At 37.7% G+C, this 7275-nt stretch overlaps 1 long non-coding RNA gene across 1 annotated transcript; it reads right to left on the bottom strand.

The window, feature by feature from the left end:
* Positions 1-1219: 1219 nt before the first annotated feature.
* LOC131634692 (uncharacterized) lies at positions 1220-1721 on the bottom strand. Its single transcript, XR_009293624.1, has 2 exons — positions 1638-1721; positions 1220-1465 (listed from the first exon to the last, which is right to left on the bottom strand). It is a non-coding gene; the product is annotated as an uncharacterized LOC131634692 (long non-coding RNA).
* Positions 1722-7275: the final 5554 nt, after the last annotated feature.

Below are 7275 nucleotides of genomic sequence, written 5' to 3'. Positions count from 1 at the left end.
GTCTCGGTGGCCCTCATGAGAAGTTGGCACGATGGCGCTTGGGCATGGGGCGACTTCGGCATCTCGCGGTCTTTTACGAACAGCCATCAGTTTTCTGCCGTTCAGCCATCTGCTGTTGCGGTCACGCAGGAGGACCTGTCCGTGACTAGCTTTTTTACCGAATTGATGGAGCAGCTGAAGCAGGATCTTGAAGGAGTCGTTGTCGATCAAAACTGTGCAGACAGCATGGTTTGGCTCCATGAGAAGGATGGTAAATTTTCGGTTTGAAGCTGCTACGGTTTCCTAAACAGAATGCATATTCCTTTTGGTCTGGAGGGAGAGTTTGATAAAGCTTTAGAGTTAGTTTGGAAGATGGAGGTCCCGATGAAAATAAAATCTTTTGGATGGCGTAGCTTCATTAATAAACTTCCAACGAGAGGCGCTCTTTTTCGAAAAGGTATTATCCCTTATTCTAATTTTTGCCTGCGCCTTCTGCTGTTGCTATGAAGAGGTCTCGATTCATTTTTTGTTGTTGTGTCATTGTGTCGACTTGGTGTGGAGGGATATAGCCGAGTGGATAGGATTCGATAATTACAAAGCTACGGATATTAAGGAAAGTTTTATGAGGTGATACAATTTCGGAAAGAAGGCTAGATTTAGAAAGGGAAAGGAGGGCGTGGTGTGGTTGGAGGTGATTTGGCATCTTTGGTTGGTTCGTAACGGAATTGTGTTTGGAACATCTCAGACATCGTTTGGGGGGCGAAAGCCTTGGTGTGGCGTTGGTCTTTTGTTGGGAAAATTATACAGCCCAATTGTAATTTTTACGAGTTTAGTAGGAATCCCCTATTCTATTTGTCGTAAGGCTCAATTGGAGTATAATTTTCTTCTGGCGGTACTCATTCCGCGCTTTTTGTAACAAGTTTTGAGAACTTGAGTTCTCTTATTTAATATATCTCTTGCTTAAAAAAAAAAAATGAGAAAGAGTGTATTTCTCACATATTGGACCGTTGAACTCGTGTGAATATTGAGATGTTAAACATAACGTTAAGTTGATAAGGATGTGGAGATGTATAAAAACTAAATGATAGAATTAGATTGATATGTCTATGATAAATGTTCATAAAATAAATTAGTTATTTTTTTAATGTCAGGGATTAGTAATTTTTTAATATTTTTTTACCAATACTGAAGAATGAAGACTGTTGATCTATATTGAAGAATGAAGATTCAAAAACTAGAATGAAGAATAAAGACTTATCAATATATTGCTCATATGTTGATGATTGTTGAATATCAGTAATTTTTTACTCAGGTACATATTATTTTTATTTGAAACAACTCTTACTAACACTCTTCACTTGCATAATTTCTTTTTTATTTTAGCTTCTCATACATTCTGGATCTTTGAAGTAATACTTTGCGCATCCAGGTGTGCTAGTGCATGCAGAAGCCCTAGTAGGATCCTTCAAATCTGGTGTTGCTCCTGCTACAAAAAGTCCCTATATTTATATGTTAACAGTGATGTACATAATTATAAAAAACTTTTGAGCTATGCTAATATTTTCCTCAAGACATGTAAAAAAACCTAACATATACAAGAAAAATAAAATAAAAAATATTTTCTTTTAAGAATAATTTTTGTTAATTAAATCTCTTACCTGAAGCCAAAACCAACGCAATGCATAAAAGTCCCAATAAAAGAGATTGACAAATCAGCGTTGCCATTTTTCTTTCGAGATTTTCTTACAACTCTAGCAATATGTATAACAATCTTCGAGTTCTTTATAGAGCACTTATTTGACAAGAATATTTAAAATTAAATGATATTTTTTACTTATGTATTACATAATACTTTAATATAGATATTATGACTAGTTAACTAATACTTATTTGGAATATACATATCACATAAATACCCAAAAAGTAGAGAAAGAAGACGGAACAAGATAGAGGCAGATTTTTAAACTACATGTCTAGAAGAAGTATTATTATCCCTCAAAGGATGATATTGTAAGTAATGTAGTTTATTAAACATAGAAAAGGGACAATATTATTAAGTAAGGTTTTCCTTTTCTTTTTTTTAGAAGCAGAAAATAATTTCTACTTGTGAATACAAGATTACAATCACAAAGATGTTTTTGATTCATGGCAAACTCAATAAGCATACAAGCAACAAGGTGGAAGCAGAAAACTCAAAGAAAAGCAAACATTGATCACTCATGTCAGAACAAGCCGACCTATTATGCATATAGGCCGACTCAACACAAGAAAAACAAGAAGAATGCAGAAAAGCAGCAGTTAGGTCGACCTACTGTCAACCCAGGTCGACCTAAAATGGAGAAAATTCCACATACTTCTGCTTGGTCGACTCACACATCATCTAGGTCGACCTAAACTGAAGATTTGCCCCAAAAACGCACTTGAAGAGAATTCTGGTCGACCTACTTCCCAAATAGGTCGACCTAACTGGGAGCAAATACCATTCAAGCTTATGCACCTCTGCTAGGTCGACCTAAGCACTACAAGAGGTCGACCTAACTGATCAAGAATGTCAAAAATTCTGTTTTTCTCTGCTCCAACTGAAAAGCTCTCATATATATTGTCCAAGGTTTAATTATTCAAAAACACCAAAGACTGAAAGATACACAAAGGCTTCTCATCTTAGTTCTTCGTCATCTCCAACACAATTACACATAATCATTCTTGCGTTGAGGGTTAGTGATCGAGTTCGATAACGTCCATGGAACGGAATTGAAGATTCCTAGTGGGTGAAGATTTGTGGGGTTTTTGGTGAATAAAATCTGAGGGTTTTGTCCTCCAGGATAGGTGTTTCTTGGGGTTTTTATCAAGAGTTTTCATCGAGGATTCGGCTGAGTGTGACGATTGAGGAACAAGGGTTCAAGCAATTCAAGACACTGCAGAAAGGAATCAAAGTGAAACTCTTGGATCACCTTGATCTTGCTCAAGATTAAGGGGGAAGAAGATTCAAAGGATCGACATAATTGGTTTATCGTTTATCGCTTTGCTTTCTTCTTTGTATATACTACTTTCAACATTAATGAAAGATTTCCCAATTTCAGTTTGGAATTGGGGGCAGACGTAGTCGTAGCGAGGACGATCGACGAACTGCCTAAACAAATATCGTGTTCTTGTCGCTTTTACCTTTTCATTTACGTTCTGTTCATATTTGGTTTTAATAGCAAATTGATCAACGATCCGAGTGTTAAGATTGTGAATTAAGAACTTATATAAACCTCACAATCCATCACACATTGAATCACCATCAATTTGATCATTATCACCAAGTGTTTGTGTTTTTGCTTCTTTCACCATTACTGCATTGCAAACGTCGTTCATCATATAAGAAGTTAATTGATTTTCAATAGAGCGACGTATTGATTCTATAGTGTATTCTCTTATCGTTTATCTCAAGCTGGTTAGTGGTTTTAACACATATACAATCGTTTCAATAGTGGTTCGGAATAGACGCGAGTCGATTCAGAATCACTTCCGCTTAAAGTTCAATTAATTCCGCAAAACTGTGTAAGATCTATTCACCCCCCCCCCTCTAGATCCTAAGGCCAGCGTCTAACAAGTGACATCAAGAGCTCTGGTTTATTTCGTGCTACGTCAAACACTTATTGGAAAGATGGCTTCCGGACCTAAAGGGGCTCACAATAGAGCTCCAGTTTTCAACGGTGAAAACTATGGCTATTGGAAGGATTGTATGTGTGTCCACATCAATGCAATTGATAGGAACATCTGGACAGCTATTGTCAATGGTCCCTTTCAGATCACCATGACAAATGCAGCTGGTGCAGTTGTTCCAAAACCAGAAAATACTTGGGATGCTGAAGATGAAAAGAGATATGCATACGATTGGAAAGCGAGAAACATTCTAATCTCAGCTCTAGGAGTTGATGAATACTATCGCGTTTCCCATTGTAGATCCGCTAAAGCTATGTGGGACATATTGCAAGTTGCCCACGAGGGAACGGATGATGTCAAACTAGCTAGGATCAATACGTTAACTCAAGAGTTCGAACTCTTCCACATGGAAGATGGTGAATCCATCGAAAACATGCAGAAGAGATTCGTTCACCTGAAAAATCGGTTAAATTCTCTTGATAGACCTGTTTCCAATGCAATTGCTACTAACAAAATCTTAAGATGCTTGAACAGGGAATGGCAACCCAAGGTTACAGTAATAAAGGAAGCAAATGATCTAAACACCTTAGACATTACCACTCTCTTTGGTAAACTAGAGGAACATGAACAACACCTTAAATGCCTTGACATGCATGAGAAAAGGGCAAAGAAATAAAATAACATGGATAAAGAGGTAGAGAAGAAGTCAATAGCTCTAAAAGCTTCAAGCTCCAAGACCTCAAGACAAGAGCTAAAGGATAGTGATACAAGTGATGACGAAGACTCCGATGATGAGGAAATGGGACTGGTTGTGTGAAGATACAACAAATATCTAAAGAAAAATGGAGCAAAACATTCTGACAAAGGCTTGATCAACTATAGAAAGCAATCAAACAAGTTCAAACAAGATGACGACAACAAAGGAAAAATAAAAGGCCCTTGCTTTAATTGTGGGAAAGTCGGTCACTACAAACCGGATTGTCCATACCTTAAGAAGGAAAAAGAGAAGAACCAAAGCAAAGGTCATAACAAATCTAAGAGAGCCTACATAGCATGGGAAAGTGATTCATCTAGTGAAAACTCATCAAGCGATGAAGAAGAATCAGTAAATTTGTGTCTTACGGCTCATCAACACAAGAAAAAGAAACGTGTAAGTCATCTTAAACTTGAACTTGTAGATAAGATATCACATGCTCAATTAAAATTAGCCTTTGAAGAACTACATAGAGATGCAATTGAAGCTTTCAAACTTTTGGCCTCAAATAAGAAAATTTTTTCATACCTTGAATCAAAAGTTGAGAAGACCGAAAAGGACATGGAAGCTTTAAAACAATCTATGCTAGACATTCAAAAGGATAAATTTGAAATCGATCCTACATCATGGTTTGGTTGTGAGACATGTCACATTTGGCAAAAAGAAGTGAGAGATCTAAAAGCCAAGTTAGACAAGGCTCTACAACCAAAAGTGACTTTTGCCGTTGATCCAAATAAGATCAAAAGATCGTATACTCCTTTATATAGCAAATACACTTTTGTACCAAAAGTATCAACTAGCAAAACAGCATGTTCTCATCATATTACCTGTCATTATTGTTGCAAAAAGGGTCATACCATTGAAAAATGCAAATTTAGGAGAATTTTAGTTCCTAAAGGAGTATTTCAATGGTTGCCTAAGTGCAACAATGTCTGTACTCACCATCTAGGACCCAATGAAGATTGGGGACCTTCCACTCTAAATTAATCTTTGCAGGAAAAGTGTCTTGACATCGCCGAAAGGTGGTGGTCTCTTGATAGATGATGCTCAAGACACATAAAGGAAGACATATCACTTTTGGTATGTCATCTATGAAGAACTATTCTTGGCAAAGGAAATGCAGGTGACCTGGCCACCACAAATGTATAAGATACATCACAAATACAAGTTAACCCGAAAAACACAAAAGACTCATTACTTGATGTGCAATTGGCAAATTGCATTGCAAGAAGATTTAAACCTATTCTAAGCAGAATAATGTTTGGGACCCTGTCCCGCATCCGGGAGAACATCAAGTGATCGATACTAGATAAGTTTTTCGCAAAATCAAGCAATCGAGTCATGAAACATTCTATCAAGACAATTCATCATCAAATCTAGGAGTATGGCACACTGACAAGAGGATTCCACACAATGATGACAAAACACCTACATATTGAGAAAGCGGTAACATGCCTATTGTTCACTTCCAAAAATTTTATTGATACTATAATATGCTATCAATTAACATGCTTATAGTGACTTCATATATGTTTATCCATATATCTCAATTACATATATGTGTCTATCATCTCCATTCATAACATATCATGTTTTGGGCATACAAGCAAGTAACTAAGCATGAATGCATCATATAGTAACATCCCTAAGGCATTTCAAACATTTGAGGCAACTTAGGTCGACCTACCCTGCATCTGAGTCGACCTACACAAGCCTTTTTCAACATTTTAGCCAAAATGCCCAGTTACGTCGACCTACCCTCTTTTTAGGTCGACCTAATCTGCAATTTTTTAAAGGCTTCTCTGTTAGGTCGACCCAGCCCTCATTTAGGTCGACCTACTGGTTCAAAAATTTCCAATTTTGGGTCTGTTGGTCGACCCGACCCATCCCCATTCATTCATAATCATTCCTCTTTTCTTTCCCACTCATTCTCACATCATTGTGTACGGCCAACCCTAATTCCTCAAACCCAAAGGTTGTCAAAAATCATCCCTCTCACACAAATCATCAGCAAGAATGCCTCCAAAATCAAGAAAGGGAAAGGAAATCGCATCTGGATCATCCTCTCAACCGGTAAGTGCTGTAGCCCTTGTTCATCCTGATTGCAAAGAAAATTTTGAAAAATGGCAAATGAAGAGAAAGGTAGTCAAGCAGTATATCTATAATCAACATGTTGCTAAGCACATGCACATTCCTGATGTTGTCAGTCTTGTTCAACATCAAAATGTTCACCCCCTTTTGGAGTGTGCCACACCGTATTGTGAAAACACTGTTAGGGATTTCTATGCAAGGTTCATAAGAGAGGAAGGTTGTAATTTTAGGTTTAAGATGGGGTCGAGATCCCATATTGTTGACAAACGAGCCTGGATAAGTATCTTTGGTCTTACACTCTTAGGAGATGAAGTTCGTATAGAAGACGGTGACTTTCCGGCCAACTATGATCATGTCGCCTACATGAAATCTATTCTCAAAGACCCTGCCGTCTTTGACAAGCAAAATGAACCCATCACAGCCGGTCACCTAAAAAGAGATCCTAGGCTCCTCAACTGGATTATATCAAGAGTCATTCGACCACGAGCAGGCGGATTCTCAAGAATTGAACGAAATGAGGTTGTGTTAATGTACCTGATTCAAAACAGGACACGTGTGCACTGGCCACACTTCCTAACTGCCAAGTTTGAAGAGGTAAAGCAGAAGACTACTGCTCTATGTTATGGCTCAATCATTCAAACAATCGTGAACCATTTCGGGATGAAACTCGATGGACTGTCCTACATTCACATGAAACAGAATCAAGACTTCTCCCAAACAACGTTAACTCTCATGGGATACCATTGGGATCCAAATAAGAAAACCTACTATCTCATTCAAAATGGAACCGGAAAGATCATCTA

Source organism: Vicia villosa, unplaced genomic scaffold (genome assembly GCF_029867415.1).
Source record: "Vicia villosa cultivar HV-30 ecotype Madison, WI unplaced genomic scaffold, Vvil1.0 ctg.001334F_1_1, whole genome shotgun sequence".
NCBI lineage: Eukaryota > Viridiplantae > Streptophyta > Magnoliopsida > Fabales > Fabaceae > Vicia > Vicia villosa.
Note: the sequence above shows the minus strand (reverse complement) of the source record. Positions and strands in the feature narration are given on the sequence as shown.